This window comes from Hibiscus syriacus, unplaced genomic scaffold (genome assembly GCF_006381635.1).
Source record: "Hibiscus syriacus cultivar Baekdansim isolate YM2019G1 unplaced genomic scaffold, ASM638163v2 tig00110243_pilon, whole genome shotgun sequence".
NCBI lineage: Eukaryota > Viridiplantae > Streptophyta > Magnoliopsida > Malvales > Malvaceae > Hibiscus > Hibiscus syriacus.
The window spans coordinates 226,941-248,952 of NW_024062643.1; the positions used below are offsets into that span (position 1 = coordinate 226,941).

Below are 22,012 nucleotides of genomic sequence, written 5' to 3' on the forward strand. Positions count from 1 at the left end.
TTGAATTTTATATTGATATGATCCGAAAAGTTTATAACGAGAACTATTTGGTAAAAAATAAAATTCTCTATTATAAATTTTATTCTCAATTAAAATTTTCAATCTTATGTTTAATGTTTAATTAAAAATTTAATATTTTATTAACTTTTAAAAAAATAATCCCTAAGTAAATTTTCTAATACTTTTATTATAAATTTAATATTTTATTAAATTGTTAACTTTGTTTAAATTAAACTATTCTTTAAAATAACTTTAATCGTTAGAATTAGAGTGAATTCCCTTTATTTGATATTTGTATTTCATGTTAATTTATGTTGGTAGAAAAGTGAAATTTATTTTATTTTAAAGTTAATTATAATATACCATTTAAGTGATGATAATTAAAGTTAATCATATAAAATAAAATTTTGGGTGGTAGCTTGTCTTTATAATACTTCATATCAAATAATTTTTTAAAAATTATCGGATCAAATATGGAGATGATATTTTAAACGAGAAAAAAATAATATTAAACCATTAAATTATTATCAAATGTGGCACTCGTGATTATTCAACTATTATCAAATGTAGTGATTAACTAGTAATACAATGCAAAAAGAGAAAAAAGCATGAATTGTTTTGCTATTAATCATACTGCTCGCAATATATAATGACAATAAATTATTCAGTCACTTTTACTTATTTATCAAGCTAAAAATCGAGTTAATATTCAGTTCAGATAGGATTAGAGTAAATTAAATTCATATTATTTTCGATTTGGGTTGTTTTCGGCTCGGGTTATTTTCGGTTCAGATTGCTTTCAGTTCGTGTTAATTTCAGTTCGAGTTACTTTTGGATCGGGATAAATTCGGTTTGGTTTGCTTTTGATTTGGATTTTTTTATTCGAGTTAATTTCGATTCGAGTTGTTTACGGTTCGGATCAAATTAGGTATGAGTCCATATTGGTTCAACTAAAATTTGGATCGGTTTTGGTTTGGTCGAGTTTCGGATCAAGTTTAGTCATCTTGTTCGAGTTTTTATTGGGTATTAGGTCAAGTACATAGGTTTGAATAATCGAGTTTGAGTCAAGTTTGTAAGGTCTAGTTTTTACCATTTCTTTTTCTTTATTCTAATTATCAATTTATAAATGTATAAATAATAGGTATTAATTAATTTTATATATTATTAAATAGTACTATAAAGATAATACTTTCTTTTAAAATTTTGTTGTATAACTTTTTTAAAAACAACTTTAAAATAGCTATTTTTATATATAAAAAAAGAAGTAACACTTTCATATAAGAAATTACTACCATTAAAAAAATATTATATATATATATAATTTGTATTATAAAACTTTTGTGAGTTTGCTGTGATATAATTTGTATTATATCTTTACTATTCCATATTATGGTACAAATCCTAAGGTTAGAGATAAATTGAATGGACGTGTAACAAAAGTGGAATGAACACCTTGAAGACAATTTCGTCCTTAAATGTTATTGTATTATATAATATATTTACATTATAAATTATATTATATAATATATGTATTTATATTTAAATTTGTTTTCATTTGTTTTGCAGCCCAAGCCCAACGTTTTTACAAAGGGTGACCTATCACCATTTACAAGACCATCAGTGGTCCAGCAGAGTAGCCCAGCAACCCAGGAACCCAACTGCACGTGCCCATTGGAGCAACCCGGCTTCGACCCGAACCAACACGCGACCCGCTGGAGCGCCCAAACCGGTTCGAACCAGATGCAAGCTAGGGTTTTCCAACCCTAGCCCCAATTTTCTGTGCCGCAATAACCCACGTCCAAGAATCCACATGCTCCACGCCTCACTCAACCAAATTTTCCGTCTAGTCCACGACACCAACACAAGCCAACAAATAACAAACACAAGTGTAGTTTCATTAGGACTCTACTAGACTAAAACTGGCATGCATTTTTTTGTATAAATAGACATGTAATCAACAGTATGGTACACACGATTATACAATATTATGCACGAAAGAATCACAAGGAAATAAGCGAACATTTGTAACTTTCGAAAGAGGAAATAAAGAAAGAAATGTACCTTTTTTTACCCACTTCGGCTTGGTTCTCGCATGGTTGCACGTTTATGTGCTTGTCTTCTCTCTCTCTTTGATTTGCAAAACCCACCGTTGGAGAAAGACCGATGATCGGAGGAGGTTGAGTGCGAGAGATCTTTTCTAGATCTAGCTCTCTTCGAGGTCTTTCATTGAAAATGGTGGTGATATCTGGAATGATTGTGTTACGGGCTTTCGGAAAAGAAAAAATATTTAAGGTTTCGCCGCCGAGCGAGACGGCGGTGCCAGGTTCTGGGTTTTTCGCGGTGGTTGTGTTCTTCGTGAGGAAGAACACTTTGAAGGCCTACAGAGAATTTCATGGTTTGGTTTTTGATCTGTTTTGAAACTAACTAAAATAATGAAATGTGTTTTTGCAAAATGGGTTTTATACCCAACCCGTGAAATGTCCGTGCGTCGACCCTACCCTGAAGCCAGGATCCACGTGTTTTTAGATAAATAGGGTAAATTACCCTTTTGAACCCTCTTCATTTTTTAAAGGGTTATTTTGACCCCAAATTGAATTTAAATCTTAATATTGCTTTGAAATTTAAGCCCCAGTTTGTTGTTCTTTCAATTTAATCCATGCGCAGTTTAATTAATTAATTAATTATTTATTTATTTATTTATTTTTCTTATTTTTATTTATTTATATGTTATATTTTGTCGTTACATATACATATATTTTTCTTGTTTTATTTAACTTATTTATTTCATTTTATAATATTATTATATATTTTTAGTTTTGTCATCCCCTTTACTTGTTTTCAACCTTTTTTATATATATGGTTTCTAAAATTTACTTTTTATATTTTTATATTTTTTCCGGTTAGATACTCATATTTTATTATTTTTTCTTTTTTATTTTATCTAATTTTTGTATTTGTATTTGTATTTTCATTTTTTATTTTTGTTTGGTTTTTTATAATTTATTTATTTTATTTATTTCTTGTTTATTTATTTATTTTATTTTATTTGTTTATTATCTTATTTATTTTATTTTTTATTTATTTGTTTTATCTCTTTTTTTACTTCATGTTTTTAGGTCATTTATTTACCAATTCTTTCTTCCTTTTTACTTAGGTTTATTTATTTTATTCATTTATTCCCTACCTTTTCATCTAACATTTTTCTTGATTTTTTAAGGGCACGATTTAAATTCGTCAGAGGTAAATAGTTTGGATCATATGTTACCTTCTAATTTAACTCTCAATTTTCTTAATTAAAGACAACTGGAAATTACGTAGTACCGAAAGGGCAATTCAAGGGTGCTAACCCTTCCTTGACTGTAACCGACTCCCAAATCCGACATATCTTTAGTGAGATGAAGATCAAGTAATAATTAAAGGTGTCCCATCAACCCATTTGTTTTATAATAAAAGATCGGTGGCGACTCCAAATCATTTTTCCTAAGTCGAAGCCCAATTCCGAGTCCACACGAAAGATGGTTCCGACAACTTGGCGACTCCACTGAGGACAGGTAAGTGAGTCAGGCTAAGGTAATTTCCAGTTATCTTTTTAATGAAAAAGGTAAGTTTAAATTTTAAGGTAACTTTTTGATCCTTTTTTACTTTTGATTATTTTTTCGAATAAATAGTTGTACTGACGATTTCTCTAAATGATTTCAGATTAACAAATTTATTTTTCACTTAAGGCTCTAAACCCGAGCTCCAAACCTGTTTTTAAGTGGGGGTGAAAGCGACACTCTCATGAGAATTTATTCTCCTTATGGGCCTAGCAAGTAACTTTCGGGATTCCTATACCTTATGCTTTCGTGTAAATTTATTCTCCGTATGTGCATAAAGGAATGTTTCCTCTCGAGTTTAGCTTAGTCCACACAAGCTTGTAATGTGCTTAGGATTAAGGGTTCTGCAAGCCTAAGGGGGCCCCAGTAAGGAGAACTCGGGTACCATTTTTTAGAACCTAAACTGGGAGACTATGGAGAATTAGAGCCTGCCCCGAAACCCCATTTCAAACCCTAGGATGTTTTTATCCTAACTATGCTGTTTGCTTTTTTCTTTTTACATTTTTACTTTCATTACTATTTTTCTCATTTTTACTAACTTTTTGCTTTCGTGTGTCTTTTTTAGCATTTGTATTATAAAAGAGGCTATTGATCCCTAAAAAGAGTTTGTTACACCCAAATAATCTGAATTAATGGACAAATATATTGTAATACAGGAGATAAAAAACGCCGAGGTACAACTATGGTCCGAGAAGACTTAGAAAGAGAAGGGAAACAGTCTTCAGGGAAGCTATGTGTCAGAATTGGTTAGCTACGCCTCTGTCAGCTTGAAATAGAATGATGTCTAAGAACTACGAAGCATTTGGGACAATTGGAAGGGTGACCGAAAACAAAAGTTCAGCCAGTAGTATGGTGATATCGAACTCTTTCTCTATTTCAAGGTATACGATCCTTTAATCAGAGCCTTGATTCAATTCTGGAACCCGGGGTACAATTGTTTCACCTTTAACCGGGAGGACATGGTGCCCACTATCGAGGAATATACTACACTGCTCACTACAAAAGTATCAGATTGGAGCAAGCCTATATCAAACATATCAAGAGTCAGCCCTTCAAAAATGGGTTGGCCAAAGTTACGGGAGTAGACGAGAAATGGGTAACTGACCGGACTCAGCGCAGAGTCACCTGAGAAGGAATTCCTTGGTTTGACATCAAGCAACTGATGAAGAATCACCCTGATGAATGGAAGGCTATAGACCTTTTTACACTAAGTCTTTACGGTTTGATTATCTTCCCAAATACATTGGGGTGCATCGACGCAGCTGTGGTGGAACTGTTTGAACAACCCCCGAGGCGAGTAAATCCAACACCAGTAATCTTAGCCGAGACCTTCAGCTCTCTCAACCACTGCAGCAAAACTGGCGGAGGAAGGTTCATTGGGCGTGCTTAGCTTCTTCAAGTCTGGATTCACAGTCATTTCTGGAAGACTAATGGGGTTACCTACTGCCGATTCAGTACCACTTATTCACCTTTAGGTGAATTCATCAGTATGAAATGGCATGAAGGCGCCTCAAATGAAAAATGGATAAAAGTCTTCACACATCTTCAAGACCGATATATTGCCTGGAGAGCCCCTTGGTTAACCCACAGTGACATTCTCTTCCGTTGTGGGGATTCAGACATCATGACACTATTTGGAATGTGGGGAGGAGTTGAGTATTCTTTACTTCTGACACTTTGAGGTCAGTTTGTCCTAATGACATATGGACTAGCTGGATCAGAATTTGCATACCATGGTGACAACTATAAGAAAAGACTCAAGGAAGTAGCTGAGTCATGGAAGAAGGTGTTCTGGATGGATGTCGTGGCTTCCAAATACATGCTTACTCTGAACTATTTGGAGTGGTAAAGATTGAGAAAAATGACAACATCCTAATACCAGACTGTGAGGACACCCGGACCATGGAGGAACATCTCAAGCCTATCCCTTTCGAACTTGAAATAACAAGGAAGAGTTTGAAGCTGTGAAGAATGAGTTGAAGCATAGGGTAAGAGAACTCGAGGCTGAACGCTACCAGTGGAAATTACACGCCGATACTCAGAAGGATCAGGTAGACAAACTGGAGGAAGAAAGAAAAAGATCTGCTTCGAGCTTAAGGAATTGAGAAAAGGGTACCAAGAGCAAGTCTAGAGTAACTCCAATCTAAAAAGGACTTCCGAGTACTAGAAAGACGAAGGTCATAGCCTGAAAAGGAATTTTGAGGGGCCTGATGAGTGAGAGACTCTGAAAGGACAGCCGAAGACTACTCAGAGGCGCTTGATAGACAGTTATCATCAGAACAAGTGCTTGAGAATCCAGGTAGTTGATCTAGAGAAATCCCTTCAGAAACAACAAGAGCGAGATGGCAAAACCATAGCTGAGTTAGAAGCTATCGTGGATGGATTCAAGAAGCAAGCCATCGAGCTTTAGATAGTGCCCTTTGACGGAGATTTACAGTGGCATTTCCGTTGGGAGCAGGCTCAGCAGAGGGTGAAGGCTAGAGATGCAGTTATCCACGATTTCTTGGATCAAGTATAGAAGGCAGCCCGTCATTTGCATGGCTTAGCAAGGGAGGCCGAAGTGGTTCGACAAGGCATCCAACCAGTGACAGATGAAAGAAGAAGACTTGTCAACCTACTAGAAGTTGTTGGGGGTCTAGAGGATTTAGTCTGGATATACATGTAGATTATTTTTACGTCTCTTAAAAGATAAAACACTTTTGTTTAAATAAGGATTATTTATAATAACAAACATTTTCTAGATCAATGCCTCTAAATCACATACATCATGCATCTCATCCTTTGCATTTTATATTTCATTTTTATTTTTTATATTTTCCATGTTTTTACATTCATATTAACTAACAGAATATGTCTCAGAAGGAGAAAAAAGAGAAAATATCGAGTTTACCTCCGCAAGCATTAGACACTCATCAACCGCACAACACTCGAACAAAGAAAAGATAAATAGAGGCCAGAATTGAAAAAATCGAGGAGAATATGACAAAATTACAGAAAGAGCTAGAGGAAAAGATAACCCAGAACAGTCAGAATACCCTGGATTCTATTACGAAAAGCCAAGAGTCTTTGGTCGATCAAATCATGGCCAAATTATCTGGTTTATAAGAAGAAAGCGCATCGGGGCAGGCTCGTCTGACGGGATAACTATACTGCCGACCCCACAGGTAGTTATTTCATCTAGAATCCTACCAGGGGACTCATCTGCTATCAAAGGGAAAGTCATATCTGTTGCGAAGATACAAACTTCTAGAACCAACCTTGACACTCATCCAGATGACTACCTTATCCCAGATTTTGATGAAGAGGATAACGCAAAAAAGATGGAAGAGAAGATTAAGATGTTGGAAGACAAGATGAAGATGGTCAAAGGGGACCACAATTATTATGGAGTGGATGCAATGGAGTTGAGCCTGGTTCCAGATTTGGTGTTTTCACCAAAAATTTAAAGTCTCCGAGTTTGAGAAATTCAACGGGAATAGTTCACTCTCAGCCCACATCACTATGTTCTATTGGAAAATGACGGGCTATGTAGGAAACAATTAACTCCTGATTCACTGCTTCTAGGAGATCCTGTCCGGTTCAGCTATTCAGTGGTACAATCAACTAAATCGATCTCATATCAAGACGTGGAAAGACTTAGCCAAGTCTTTCTTGGAGTAGTACAAACACATTAATGATATGAGACCAGACCGGGTTATACTGCAAAGCCTGGAGAAGAAGCACAATGAGAGTTTCTGACAATACGCATAAGATAGAGGGATTTGGCTGTGCAGGTTCATCCACCTTTGGATGAAAAAGAAACCAGGAAACTCTTCATTCAGACACTGAATGCCCCTTACTTCGGGAACCTGGTGGCAATCACATCGGGAAGTTTCTCGGATCTAGTTATGGCCAGTGAGATGATCAAATTGGCCATAAAATAAGGAAAAACTGAGGGATGGACTCTAGTAAAAAGCCTCACATAAAGAATAAAGACAAAGAGATCAACAATGTCAACACCTAGAACACCAACAACGGTGTTACGATTTCAAGTTCAAAAACCACTGCAGTTATACCGTCAGGTACTTCTAAACAAAATCAGAGAGAACCGAGGAAGGAAAAGAAAAGGAAGCAAATTGACCCCATTCCCATAACATACAAAGAATTGTACCAACAGCTTTTCCACACTCACGTGGTGTCGTCTTACCCTATGGAGCCAATTAAGCCCCCTTACCCCAGATGGTATGACGAGAACGCTTACTGTGAGTACCACGGTGGTATGCAGGGGCACTCGATTGAAAATTGTCTCACATTCAAGAGGCTTGTCCAATGAATGCGAAACAAGAATTAGATCATTTCAACTCGGAACACCAAACGTCGCACAGAATCCCTTGCCTAATCATCATGAGACTGGGATTAACGTAGTCACTACCGAGAAGGGCGAGATAGTTAAAACGAGTGTTTCTGAAATAAAAGCTCCTCTGGCTTAGGTATGGAGCCAAATAGTAAAGATAGGGCTTCTCACACTGTATCCAGATACAACAAGGAATGAAGATGGTAACCACTGTTGTTACCACAATGAAAAAGGGGTGCAAGATTGCCCAGAATTCAAATCATTAATCCAACACATGATGGACATGAAGAGCTGGATTTTATGAAGAGATACAAGATTCTCCGGAAGTAGACGTTTGTGCTACTGGAGAGTCATCATAAAAAAGATTCGGTATGGGTAGTCCTTTGATAATTACCCCTAAAGCAAAGACGATAACAACGACACAAGCTAAGGTGGTGATCACGGTACCCCGACCTTTTCAATACAAGGATAATCGACATGTGCCATAGAAGTACGAATGTCAGGTGAGTATTTCGAAAGAAGATGATAGCAAAGTAGGGTAGAGACCACTTAAGTCCTTCAAGGAAGATGTGATGGCTATCGATGAATCTATAAAGGAGGAGGAAGCTAAAGAATTCCTCAAATTCTTGAAAAACAACGAGTACAACGTTGTGGAACGGCTCCACAGCTTGCCGACACGTACTTCAATGTTATCACTACTGTTGAACTCAGAGGCACACTAGGAGGCACTGTTGAAAGTCTTGAATAAAACGTTCGTGCCACAAGATATACCAGTCAGCAAGATGGATCGACTGGTAAACAATATTCAAGCTGATAATCTCATCTCATTTTTAAATGATGAGATTCCATCTGGTGGAAAAGGCCAAACAAAGGTATTACACATCACTAGCTACTGTAAGGGGCATGTTTTATCGAGTGTTTTAATCGACAATGACTCAGCCCTGAATGTGATACCTTTACTTACACTGAAAAGGTTCCCAATTGATACCTTGCATATGAGAACCTGCCAGAACGTGGTCTGAGCATTTGATGGGACCAAAAGAGCAGTAATTGGCAAGATCAAGGTGTCATTAACCATCGGACCTGCCACCTATAATGTCGAGTTTCTAGTGATGGATATCATGACTTCTTACAACTGTCTTTTGGGCAGGCCATGGATTCATCAAGCATGTACAGTACCATCCACGCTACATCAAAAAGTTAAATTTTTTATTGATAGAGCCTTGGTAATCATAAATGCTGAAGAAGATATCGTGGCAAGTGTGACCACATATGCTCCATACATTGAGGTCGATGAGGAAGCGGTAGAGTGTTTATTTCACTCCTTAGAGTTTGTGAATACCACATTCGGGGAAAAAGAAGAAGGATTCCTAAACCCTGACTCTCCAAATATACCAAGATAGAGATCAAGCAAACATTGGGATGAGGTGCCAAGACTAGAAGAGGGTTTGGGAAGTTACTGCAAGGAATGATTAATCCGGTCCTTCCTAGTTCAAAACTAGATTAGGTTAGGCTTGGTTTTTAGCCCACTCACCATGAAAAGAGGAAGGAAATCCAGAAGAACTAGGAAAGACGACTAGCCAGGTTAACTAGAAGCGAGTTTCAATGGGAGCCCATGACATTCCCGCCTCTTTACAACACATTCAAGTCAGGTGGTTATGTGTTTGAGACCACCTCATCAGATTTGGAAGCAGCTCTGGAAGATCTGGGTATCAATGTCGTAATCACAGAAAGTGTTGACGAAGCAGACAGATCCAGAATTTGCCATCTGCCACCTGGGTTTGTGCCTAGTAACTGGTCGGTGGAAGAACTACATATGGTTTATAAGAGTCTTTTAGAGTAATATTTGAACTATCCCTATTTGCCTATTCCCGGGACAATAGGTGATCTTTTGTAAGGGTGAATAAACATTTTTATTTTAATTCAATAAAAGATGCGAATTTTCTTCATGGCAAACAATTATCTTGTTTCATTTCTCTTGAATTCATTTTCTATTTTCTTCATTTCAACACTCCATTTTATTCTCTTTCAAATTTAATTCTTTGACTGTTCCGTGTGGGATATTTGCTCTCACGTATACACATTTTATTTTCCTTCAGGTTCCCAGATAACAATAATACAGGCACTGATGATCCTGAACTGGAGGTGGATTTTGAATTGATCATTTATCTCGGGGAATTTGATGAATGCAACAATGAAGAGGAGTGCAACTTACCTACCAAGTTGTTAAGAATGGTAGAAAGAGAAGAAAAAAAATATTGCCACATGAAGAGAAGATCGAAATCTTGAATCTGGGTACTGAAGAGGATAGAAATGAGGTTAAAATCAGCACAACTCTTTCAGTTGAAGCAAGATAAAACTTGATAGTCTTACTTCAGGAATACAGAGATGAGTTCACATGGTTATATCATGACATACCGGGGTTAGACATATATGGTAGTCCACAAACTACCTATGAAACCATAATGCAAACCCGTGCAACAAAAGCTGAGGACAATTTGACCATAAATGCTCCTTAAAATCAAGGAAGAAGTCAATAAGCAATTCAATGCGAGTTTTCTTCAAGTGGATAAATATCCGGAGTGGGTGGCCAACATTGTACAAGTTATGAAGAAAGACGGGAAAGTGCGAATGTGTGCCAATTACTAGGACCTTAACAAGGCTAGTCCCAAAGACAACTTTCCTCTGCCTCACATTGACACGTTGGTGGACAATACAGCCGGGAACGCTTTCTTCTCATTCATTGACTGATTCTCGAGGTATAATCAGTTCAAAATGCATCCCAAAGACATGGAGAATATCACATTTGTCACAATGTGGGGAACTTTCTGCTACAAGGTGATGCCCTTCGGATTGAAGAATGATGGGGTAACATATTAGAGAGCTATGGTGACCCTGTTCCATGACATGATGCACAAAGAAATCAAGATTTATGTCGACGATATGATTGTCAAGGCAAAAACTGAGAATGAATATGTCGAGAATATGAGGAAGCTCTTTAAGAGATTGAGGAAGTTCCAGCTACGACTGAACCCTAGCAAGTGTACCTTTGGGGTGACATCCAGGAAGCTGTTAGGCTTCGTAGTCAGCAGGAAAGGCGTCGAGGTCAATCCCGACAAAGTTAAGGCTATCCAGAATCTACCTCTCCCATGAACACAAAAAGAGGTTCTAGGTTTTCTGGGTAGATTAAATTACATAGCACGATTCATATCTCAGTTAACCGAAAAGTGTGATCCAATCTCCCGCTTTCTCCAAAAGAACAATTCTGGAGCTTGGGATGAAAACTAGCAAATTGCATTTGAGAAAATAAAGGAGTACTTGTCTCATACTCATATCCTAATGTCCCCCATTCGGGCAAACCTCTCTTATTGTATTTATCCATATTTAAGAATTCAATGGGGCATGTCTTGGGCCAACATGATAAATCCGGGAGGAAAGAAATGACCATCTACTACTTGAGCAAGAAGTTCACCGATTGCAAGGTCAGATATCCTCCTATCGAAAAAGGTTTGTTGTGCTTTAGTCTTGGCTATAAAAAGACTCCGACAATACATTCTGTATCACACCACTTGGCTGATTTCCATGTTAGATCCCCTAAAGTACACGATGGGTGTGCCTGTTCTATCTGGAAGGTTAGCCCGATGGTAGATGATATTGTCTGAATTTGTTATCGAGTACGTGAGCCAGAAATCCATAAAGGCAAGTGTCATATCGGATTTCTTGGCAAGCAGAACCGATGAGAATTACGAGCCATTGGACTTTGATTTTCCAGACGAAGACTTGATGGCCATATCCTTAGAAGAAGCAAGTACTTCTATAGACAATTTATGGAGAATACATTTTGATGGTGCATCAAATACATTAGGACACAGTATAGGGGATGTACTGATCTTCGTAGAAGAGAATCATTACCCATTCACTAGCAGACTGAATTTCGATTGCACCAACAACATGACAGAATATGAGGCTTGTGTTTTGGAAATTCGAGCTGCACTGGGGCAAAATATAAAGACCTTGCGGGTATACGGATATTAAGCTTTAGTAATCTATCAGCTCCGTGGAGAATGGGAAACCAAGGATGTAAAGCTGGTAGAGTACCGGAGGCTAATGCTAGATTTGTTCGAAGAATTCGATGAAGTCACCTTCCACTATGTGCCAAGAGAAGAAAATCAAATAGGCATATGCTTTAGCTACCTTGACAGCCGCATTCAAGGCTGGCGGGAAGTTGAAATAATGTCAATTGACATGCATTCATATAAGTACCCGACTCATTGTTACCAAATCGAGGAAGTGAAAGACACTACTCCATGGTACTACGATATTTTGTAATATATCAAGCATCGAACTTATCCAGAGGAAGTCACTAAAACTGATAAAAGAACCATTAGAAAGATGACAGCTGGATATGTCCTTGATGGGGAGGTATTGTACAAGAAAAGCCATGATCAAGTCCTGTTAAGGTGTGTCGATGCAGAAGAGGCAAAGATGATAGTGGAAGAAGTACATGACGGATTTTGTGGAACTCATGCAAATGGACATAAAATGCCAAGACAAATAATGAGATGCAGATATTTTTGGTCTACACTAGAAAGGGATTGCATCAATTATGCAAGAAGATGCATTAAATGTCAAATTTACGGAGATAAAATAAATGTTCCACCCGATCCACTTCATGTGATGACGTCACCATGGCCTTTCTCTATGTGAGGCATGGATGTCATCGGGCAAATACATCCAAAGGCTTCAAATGGTCACCGATTCATTCTCGTGGTAATTGATTATTTCATGAAATGGGTAAAGGTTGCGTCATATGCCAGTGTCACTCAGTCCACTATTTGCAAGTTTTTGAAAAAAGAGATCATATGTTGGTATGGTTTACCAGAAAGAATCATTACCGATAAAGGTACCAACTTGAAAAAAAATGATGGATGCTGCTTGTGAATAGTTCAACATAAAGCATCACAACTTTACTACTTATAAACCAAAGATGAACGAAGCAATAGAATCAACAAACAAAAACATCAAGAAGATAGTGGAAAAAACAACTGATACTTACAAAGACTGGCATGAGAAATTGCCTTTTGCTTTGTTCGCTTACCGAACCTTGGTACGAACCTCGACTAGGGCAACTCCATTTTCACTAGCTTATGGAATGGAAGCAGTGTTTCCCATTGAAGTAGAGATTCCATCACTCTACGTCTTAACGAAATTCAAATTAGATGATGCAGAGTGGGTGCAATCCTGATATAATGGTCAAATCTATCAGAAACGAATGATTCGAGCACATGACAAGAAGGTGCGCCCGAGAATATTATGGGAAAGAGATCTGGTGCTAAAGAGAATTTGGCCAATCCAAAAAGATTTTTGAGGAAAATGGATGCCAAATTGGGAAGGACCTTATGTCGTGAAAAAGGTCTTTTCCGGAGAAGCCCTTGTTCTGGCTGAAATGGACGGATCGGAACTGCCACATCCCATTAATTCGGATGCAATCAAGAAATACTTCGCTTAGGATGAAAATCCGAAAGGGCGTCCTAAGTCATAAAAGAAAAAGAAAAAAGAAAAGAAAAGAACAAAAAAGAGAAAAACGTTTAGGATGAAATCCCGAAATGGCACCCTAAATTGAAAAAAGTGAAAAAAAACAAAAGAAAAAGAACAAAATAAGGTGGTTCAAGATGAAAACCCGTAAAGGGCGTCTTGCAACCAAGGATGAGTCCAACTTAAAAACCTGAAAGGGCGATTTGGATATTGATTCAAGAAATCCAGACAGTGGAAACATCCCAGTATCTGAATCTTCTACAGACTCAACGAGTCAGAGAAAGGTTGCACTTCCAGAACGTTGTCGTATTTTCGAAGATTCCTTGATAAAGGTTGCGTTCAAGGTCACTTAATGGCTTTTCAGCTTAGAAGTGCCCACATTATCGGGATCTAAGACATTCATTCACACTTCATCATGTATTCATTTTCCAGAATGTTTGTCATGTATGATTTGTTCTTTTTCCCTTATGAATAAAGACAATCTTTTCTCTGAATCAATTATTTTTGAGCATCTTGGATTAAACTTAAACCTAATGATTTATTTACTTCTGCAAAAGATAATCACATATTATTGTACAAAGATTCATTAAAAAGTACAGGTACCCGGAAGCCGATCAAGGCTCATGCACATACTTAAGATGGTTGAGAAGCATTTCCCAAATCAAGGATGAAAAATGAAATTTGCACATCAGATTTAAACCTTTGAAGAATTCAAGATTGGGAACCAGAACTTCCAGATTCCGGAATCAAGAATAAAAAAATAGGCAACCAGAGATCCAGATGTCTCTCCAGAGCCCAAAAAAACACATTTCACATATGCATTTTAGGCATACCTAAGAGTATTGCATCTATAACATCTCATATATGCATAACTTTGCAAGTTCTAGCTAGAGTCAATTTCAACTTCGCAGCGAAGGATATTGGACTCGAAGCGACACAATTTACTTGAGATTGGATTTCAAGTTCACAACGAAGGATATCCAACTCAAAGCCAATTTGATGAAACAATACTTGTATTTCAACTTTACGACGAAGTATATCCAATTTAAGGCTCAAATTCACAACGAAAGGGCCATCCACGATTTCAACTTCACGACGAAGGATATCGTGCCCACCATCAACATTCATCTTTAGATTGGATTTTAACTTCACGATGAAGGATATCCAATTCAAGGTTCAACTTCACAATGAAGTGGCCATCCACGATTTTAACTTCACGATGAAGGATATCATGCCCACCAGCAGCATTCATCTTTAGATTGGATTTCACTTCACGACGAAGGATATCCAATTCAAGGCTCAACATCACAACGAATGGGCCATCCATGATTTCAACTTCACGACGAAGGATATCATGCCTACCAGCAACATTCATCTTTAGTTTGGATTTCAACTTCACGACGAATGATATCCAATTCAAGGCTCAACTTCACAATGAATGGGCCATCCACGATTTCAACTTCACGATGAAGGATATCGTGCCCACAAGAAGTATCCATCTCTAGATTGGATTTCACATCTCTAGATTGGATTTCAACTTCACAACAAGGATATCCAATTCAAAGCTCAACTTGATAGCGAAAAAACTTTCCAGTTTCATTCAGAGCCAATTTCAACTTCACAACGAAGGATATTGGACTCGAAACAACATAATTTACACAAGATTGGATTTACGCTTCACGACAAAGGATATCCAATTCGAAGCTCGACTTCACAATGAATGAGCCATCTATGATTTCAACTTCACGACGAAGGATATCGTACCCAAAAGATTAACCCAACTTCACGACGAATGAGTCATCAGTAACATAGCAACACCGAAGTCTTCAGGTCAAGTTTCACCTTCACGACGAATTATCTTGAGCCAGAAGACGATTCAGAGGTCACTTGCCAAAAGTTTTGAGTTCGATTTCAACTTCACGACGAAGATATCGTGCTCAGAAGTTTCCAATTTAACTCAACCTCACGGTGAGGGAGTCATTTTGTGATTTAATCCAAATATAGGATTTCAACTCTACAACGGAAGACATTCGATATGGACAAAATTTGTGTCTTTAAATCTTTGCTCTATTTTCGTTACACGGTAATGAACAAAGAAGGGTAGTTGAAGACATCTAATTTCGTCCTTAAATGTTATTGTATTATATAATATATTTACATTATAAATTATATTATATAATATATGTATTTATATTTAAATTTGTTTTCATTTGTTTTGTAGGCCCAAGCCCAATGTTTTTACAAAGGGTGACCCCTCACCATTTACAAAACCATCAGTGGTCCAGCAGAGTAATCCAGCAACCCAGGAACCCAACTGCATGTGACCCATTGGAGTAATCCGTCTTCGACCCGAAACCAACACGCGACCCGCTGGAGCGCCCGAATCGGTTCAGACCCGAGCCCCAGTTTCTTTTGCGCCACCACAACCCACGTCCAAGAATCCGCATGCTCCACGCCTCCCTCGACCGAATTTTCCGACGAGTCCACGACAACAACGCAAGCCAACAAATAACAAACACAAGTGTAGTTTTATTAGGACTCTACTAGACTAAAAATAGCATGCATTTTTTTTGTATAAATAGTCATGTAATCAATAGTATGGTACATACGATTATACGATATTACGAACGAAAGAATCACAAGGAAATAAGTGAACATTTGTAAATTTCGAAAAAGGAAATAAAGAAAGAAAGGTATTTTTTTTACCCACTTCGGCTCGGTTCTCGCATGGTTGCACGTTTGTGTGCTTGTCTTTTCTCTCTCTTTGATTTGCAAAACCCACCGTTGGAGAAAGATCGATGATCGGAGAAGGTTGAGTGCGAGAGATCTTTTCTAGATTAAGCTATCCTCGAGGTCTTTCATTGAAAATGGTGGTGATTTTTGGAATGATAGTGTTACGGGCTTTCGGAAAAGTAAAAAATTTTAAGGTTTCACCGGTCGGCGACCGGCGAGGCAGCGACGTCGGGTTCTAGGTTTTTCGCGGTGGTTGTGTTCTTCGTGAGGAAGAACACTTTGAAGGCCTAGAGAGAATTTTATGGTTTGGTTTTTTATCTGTTTTGAAACTAACTAAAATAATGAAATGGGTTTTTGCAAAATGGGTTTTATACCCAACCCGTGAAAGGTCCGCGCGTCGACCCAACCCTGAAGTCAGGATCCACGTGTTTTTAGATAAATAGGGTAAATTACCCTTTTGGCCCCTCTTCATTTTTTAAAGAGTTATTTTGACCCCAAATTAAATTTACATCTTAATATTACTTTGAAATTTGACCCTTAGTTTGTTGTTCTTTCAATTTAATCTCTGCACAGTTTAATTTATTTATTTATATATTATATTTTGTCGTTACATATACATATATTTTTCTTTCTTTATTTAACTTATTTATTTCATTTTATAATTATTATATATTTTTAGTTTTGTCCTCCCCTCTACTTGTTCTCAACCTTTTTTTATATATATGTTTTCTAAAATCTATTGTTTTTATGTTTTTATATTTTTCCTGTTAGGTACTAATATTTTATTTTTTTCATTTTTATTTTATCTAATTTTTGTATTTGTATTTTCATTTTTTTATAATTTATTTATTTTACTTATTTATTTCTTATTTATTTGTTTATTTATTTTATTTGTTTATTATCTTATTTATTTTATTTTTTATTTATTTGTTTTATCTCTTTTTTTACTTCCTATTTTTAGGTCATTTATTTACCAATTCTTTATTCCTTTTTACTTGGGTTTATTTATTTTATTCATTTATTCCTTACCTTTTTATCTAAGATTTTTCTTGATTTTTTAAGGGCACGATTTAAATCCGTCAGAGGTAAATAGTTTGGATCATATGTTACCTTCTAATTTAACTCTCAATTTTCTTAATTAAAGACAACTGGAAATTACGTAGTACCGAAAAGGCAGTTCAAGGGTTGCTAACCCTTCCTTGATTGTAACCGACTCCCGAATCCGACATATCTTTAGTAAGATGCAGATTAGGTAATAATTAAAGGTGTTTGATCAACCCATTTGTTTTAAAATAAAAGATCAGTGGTGACTCCAAATCATTTTCCTTAAGTCAAAGCTCAATTCCGGGTCCAACGAAAGACAGTTCCGACACACCTTAAAAAATGAATTTTCCTTGCTGCAAAATTGGAAAACAGATCCTCTGCAATTTGTCAAAAAGACGACAACTACATGTGGCCGTACCAGCTGTCTGAACAACTCTAAAGTTATTAGGTGGCGTTTGTTTGGATGGAATCCCTTGGAATTGGGGGGAATTGAAATCCAATTCCACCACTTTCCCATGTTTGGTTCAAGTTTTCCAAGGGAATTGGAATCTCTCATGGCTTCAACTTTCCATTACACGAGGGAAAGTGAATTCCATTTAAGAATGGATGGAATTCAATTCCCTTGTTAGAGGGAATTGAAATTTGACCATACTACCTTCATCAATTTTTTGGTAACTTATTCATATATTGAATAAAAATATTTTTTTATTATTTCAGGTCGGGTCGGGTTTCTAATTCATATATTCGGGTCAGGTCGGTGAAACTTTATTTTGGTCGGGTCGGTTTTTTAAGTGTGATATTCGGGTCGGGTCGAGTTCGGGTTTAGGGTGAAAAATACCCGACCCGAAAATATATATAATTTTACCTTATATATTTAGGAATAATTACAATAATACCCCTCTCTATATATATTTTTTCAATTAAGTCACTATTTTTATTAAATAAAAATAATTTTTTATTATTTCGGGTCGGATTTCTAATTCATATATTCTGGTCGGCTGAAACTTTATTTTGTTCAGGTCGGGTCGGGTTTTTTAAGTGTGATATTCGGGTCGAGTCGGGTCAGGTTTTTTTAAGTGTGATATTCGGGTTGGGTGGGTTCGGGTTTAGGGTGAAAAAAAACGGACCGACCCGAAAAAAATATATAATTTTACCTTATATATTTAGGAATAATTACAATAATACCCCTCTATATATAATTTTTTTCCAATTAAGTCAATGTTTTTATTGAATAAAAATATTTTTATTATTATTTTGTGTCGTGTTGGGTCGGGTTTCTAATTCATATATTGAATAAAAATAGTTTTTGGTATATTTTTTGGTAACTAATTAACATACTCCGATTTGAATGTATCGAAATATTATTCTATCTTTTGGAAACTTATTAACATATTTTGATTGCGATGATTTTAACTTATGATGTTTATTAGCATGATTTTTATAATTTATTGAAATGAATAATCAATCAATAAAATGAAAATTTAATATTTTTTAATTTTTTATAATATATTACTACATGTAAGTTGTAAAACAAACTAAAATAAAACAAAAAAAATAAGAAAGACAATTCTGTCATTTACATTACTGAAATCAAATTCATCTGACATGTCTACGAACCAAACAGAATATGAAATTGGATTCTAATTCCATTTTCTGCCAACCAAATAGAATATGAAATTGGATTCCAATTCTTTCACAGATTTAATTCCTTCACAGATTCCAATTTATTCACATATTCTAATTCCTTCAATGATTTCAAATCTTTCGTAAACATTCTAACGAACCAAACGCTACCTTATAAACTGACCAATTCACCTGAGGCCAAGAAAACCGTGCTCCTTTCCCTACCACTTCAAAAAACATATCTCATGGACCCAAACCCATATAGGCGTCCCACCAAATCACGCTCGTCTTTTTCCCTTTCAATATTTCCTTTTGTTGTCTCTTAATCTTTTAACAGTCTTTGAGGTATGTTTTATTCTCTTAAAGAGTGCAACTTTAGGGTTTCTTTTAATACCATTTTTTGTGTTTTAATCATATTTATATATTGAATACTTTTTTACTGAGTTCTTACATCCCAGATTTTAAGAATGCAGAAGCCTTTTGGGGTATTTTATGGTGTATCCGAGTTGAATTCTATCTATTTCTTACACCATAAAAAAGAAGAAAAAAACAGAAGAAATTATATGAATACAAAGCTTTCCTTATGTTAATGATGTTAATTGAACACGCACAACGCTTGTTCAAACTAGTGGTACTACGGTCTACGGAGTGACCCTAGTATTATTGGTTTAAAATGCATTGATTTTTCTCCCTTAATAATGGCGTCGTTGAATGAAGAATCCTATACCCTTTTTTCCTTTTGTTTCTCCATTTAATTAGAAAACAGTTCTGTTCATAGTAGCTGGAAAGTTTTAGCAGTTGTTGAATCATGCCTCTTCCGTTGATTTAGCTTGTAAATCGTGTGATCTGGTTTTACTGTTCCTGCTCTTCTTATGTGAAACTACTGCTTGTAAATCTAATGCTAATATGATGTAATGAAATGAAACCAGTTGATCATTTTCAGGTCTTATGCAGCCTTATGTCCCAGGTTCATTAACGGCGTGATTTGAAGGTCCTTGGTAAATGTTTGCTTTTATTTGATTTTGATTGTGTGTTACCTTGAAGTTCTTGATCTAAATCATGTTTGTTTCTCTATTTTGGTGCTCTATTGGATGTAATTCTTTTGTCTACTTGTTTATTTTCTGGTTTTCTTTGAGGGTTAAGGCGTATAGGAGCTGGTTTCTCTACTCTCGCATCGATGCTTAGTTAAAAAACAAATTACTAGCCATTTAACTCAATTAATTATGAATTTCATGTCCCGATTTACTGTTATACAATATTTTGCAGGTTGCACTACGTTGCTAGATTCTGTTCAGTCAAAATGTTTATTAGATGGAGCAATTCCCACCACAGCCAAGAGAATGATTCATTGCAACATGAATCCAAGGTAATAAAGTTGGAACAATTAGTGATTATTGGATATGGTCAATTCTCTGTTTCGTGTTTGTTTACTTAAATCTCCCTTTGTTGCTCCAATATTTTTGAAATTTTGGTTTACACTCTGTTTAGATTCTGGTTGTTTCTTGGTTAAAATTTTCTTTTTACATGGGAATACAAGCAGGCCAAGGAGCTCAGAGCTGCAATCGGACCACTAGCTGGTCGCAGTTTGAAATATTGCACCGATGCTTGCTTGAGGAGATACTTGTTTGGAGGCACGAAACTGGAATGTTGACAAATCGAAGAAAATGCTGGAAGAGACACTCAAATGGAGATCGACCTATAAGCCTGAGGAAATACGTTGGGTAACATATTTTTATTCCTTTGAATGTTCACAGAAAGGGAGTTAATGGTTGTGATTAGCTGATATTTCGTTGTCAGGATGAAGTTGCCGTAGAAGGTGAGACTGGAAAAGTATATCGAGCAAATTTTCACAACCGCGATGGTAGGACCGTTCTTATATTGCGACCAGGAAAGCAGGTAAATAGGTTTAGTTAAAACAAAACTAAAGCCTAGACTTGTCAATTCTAATCTGAACTCGAAAAGACATTTTGACAAGTTGACAAAAATTGCTTCAGTTATTATAAGTTTTCGAAATTAATATGACCAGAAATGTTGCAGAACACTACATCTTTGGACAATCAGCTCCGCCATTAGAGAATGCTATCCTAAACCTTCCTGAGGGTCAACAACAGATGGTATGGTTGATAGATTTCACTGGCTGGAGCTTGAGCACAAGTGTCCCTATCAAGTCTTCTCGCGTGTTACAAAACCACTACCCTGAGAGGCTGGGTATGGCAGTTCTCTACAATCCCCCGAGAATTTTCGAAGCATTCTGGATGGTTTGAATTCTAAATGCATTGTTACTACATTTGGATACTTACTTGTTGAGTGTCGGTAAATGTTTAGTAATGGTTAAGCATTGTGAATAGCTAGCTTGCAAAGCTAAATGAGATAACATTTATTAGTGCATTTACATTTACAGTTGCATTTATAACTTACTGTTCATTCAGAATTAGACCTTCAACTGGGAGGTCAAGTTTGGGTTATTTCGAGTTTTGTCATCCATGTTTGGCGCTCAAATTCAGGTCATTTTGGGGTTCAGTCTGGGCAGGTTGAGAGTTCTCAATTTTCACGGTCAGACTTGGTTAATCGGATCGGATTTTTGTGTTCAGGTCAAACTTGACAGTAGGGTGAGTTAATCTGATAAAAGTTTAACCAGCTTGTTTGGCTTTCATTTGTGCAGATTGTTAAATATTTTCTAGATGCCAAAACCTTCGAAAAGGTGAAGTTTGTGTATCCTAAGAATAAAGATAGTGTGGAGCTCATGAGCTCATATTTTGACGAGGAAAATCTACCCACAGAATTTGGAGGAAAGGCCATACCGGAGTACAACCATGAAGAATTCTCCAAGAAAATGGTCCAGGATGATACAAAATCTGCCACTTTGTGGGGATTTGATGATAAACGCCAATCTATCGGCGTCGAGCAGTCCGGACCTGAGGTTGCACCCGAGCCTATCAGCATTGCACCAGCAGCCAGTTGATCTGTCTGCCCTCGGCTTACTATGTTATAAATTATAGCCAGTTAAGACATGAACTTATAACTAACAGGAGCTTCAAGTGAATGCAGTGGGAAGGACAACAATCAGCTTGTTGCTACTCATTAGGGGAGTTATTTTCTGTCTTCCCCCTACTGATGGCTTACCTTTTTGTCAACCTTCACTATCTAG

The 22,012-nt window shown here is 36.6% G+C and overlaps 1 pseudogene; it reads left to right on the forward strand.

The window, feature by feature from the left end:
* The first annotated feature begins 20,037 nt into the window (after positions 1-20,037).
* LOC120114742 lies at positions 20,038-22,012 on the forward strand (annotated as a pseudogene).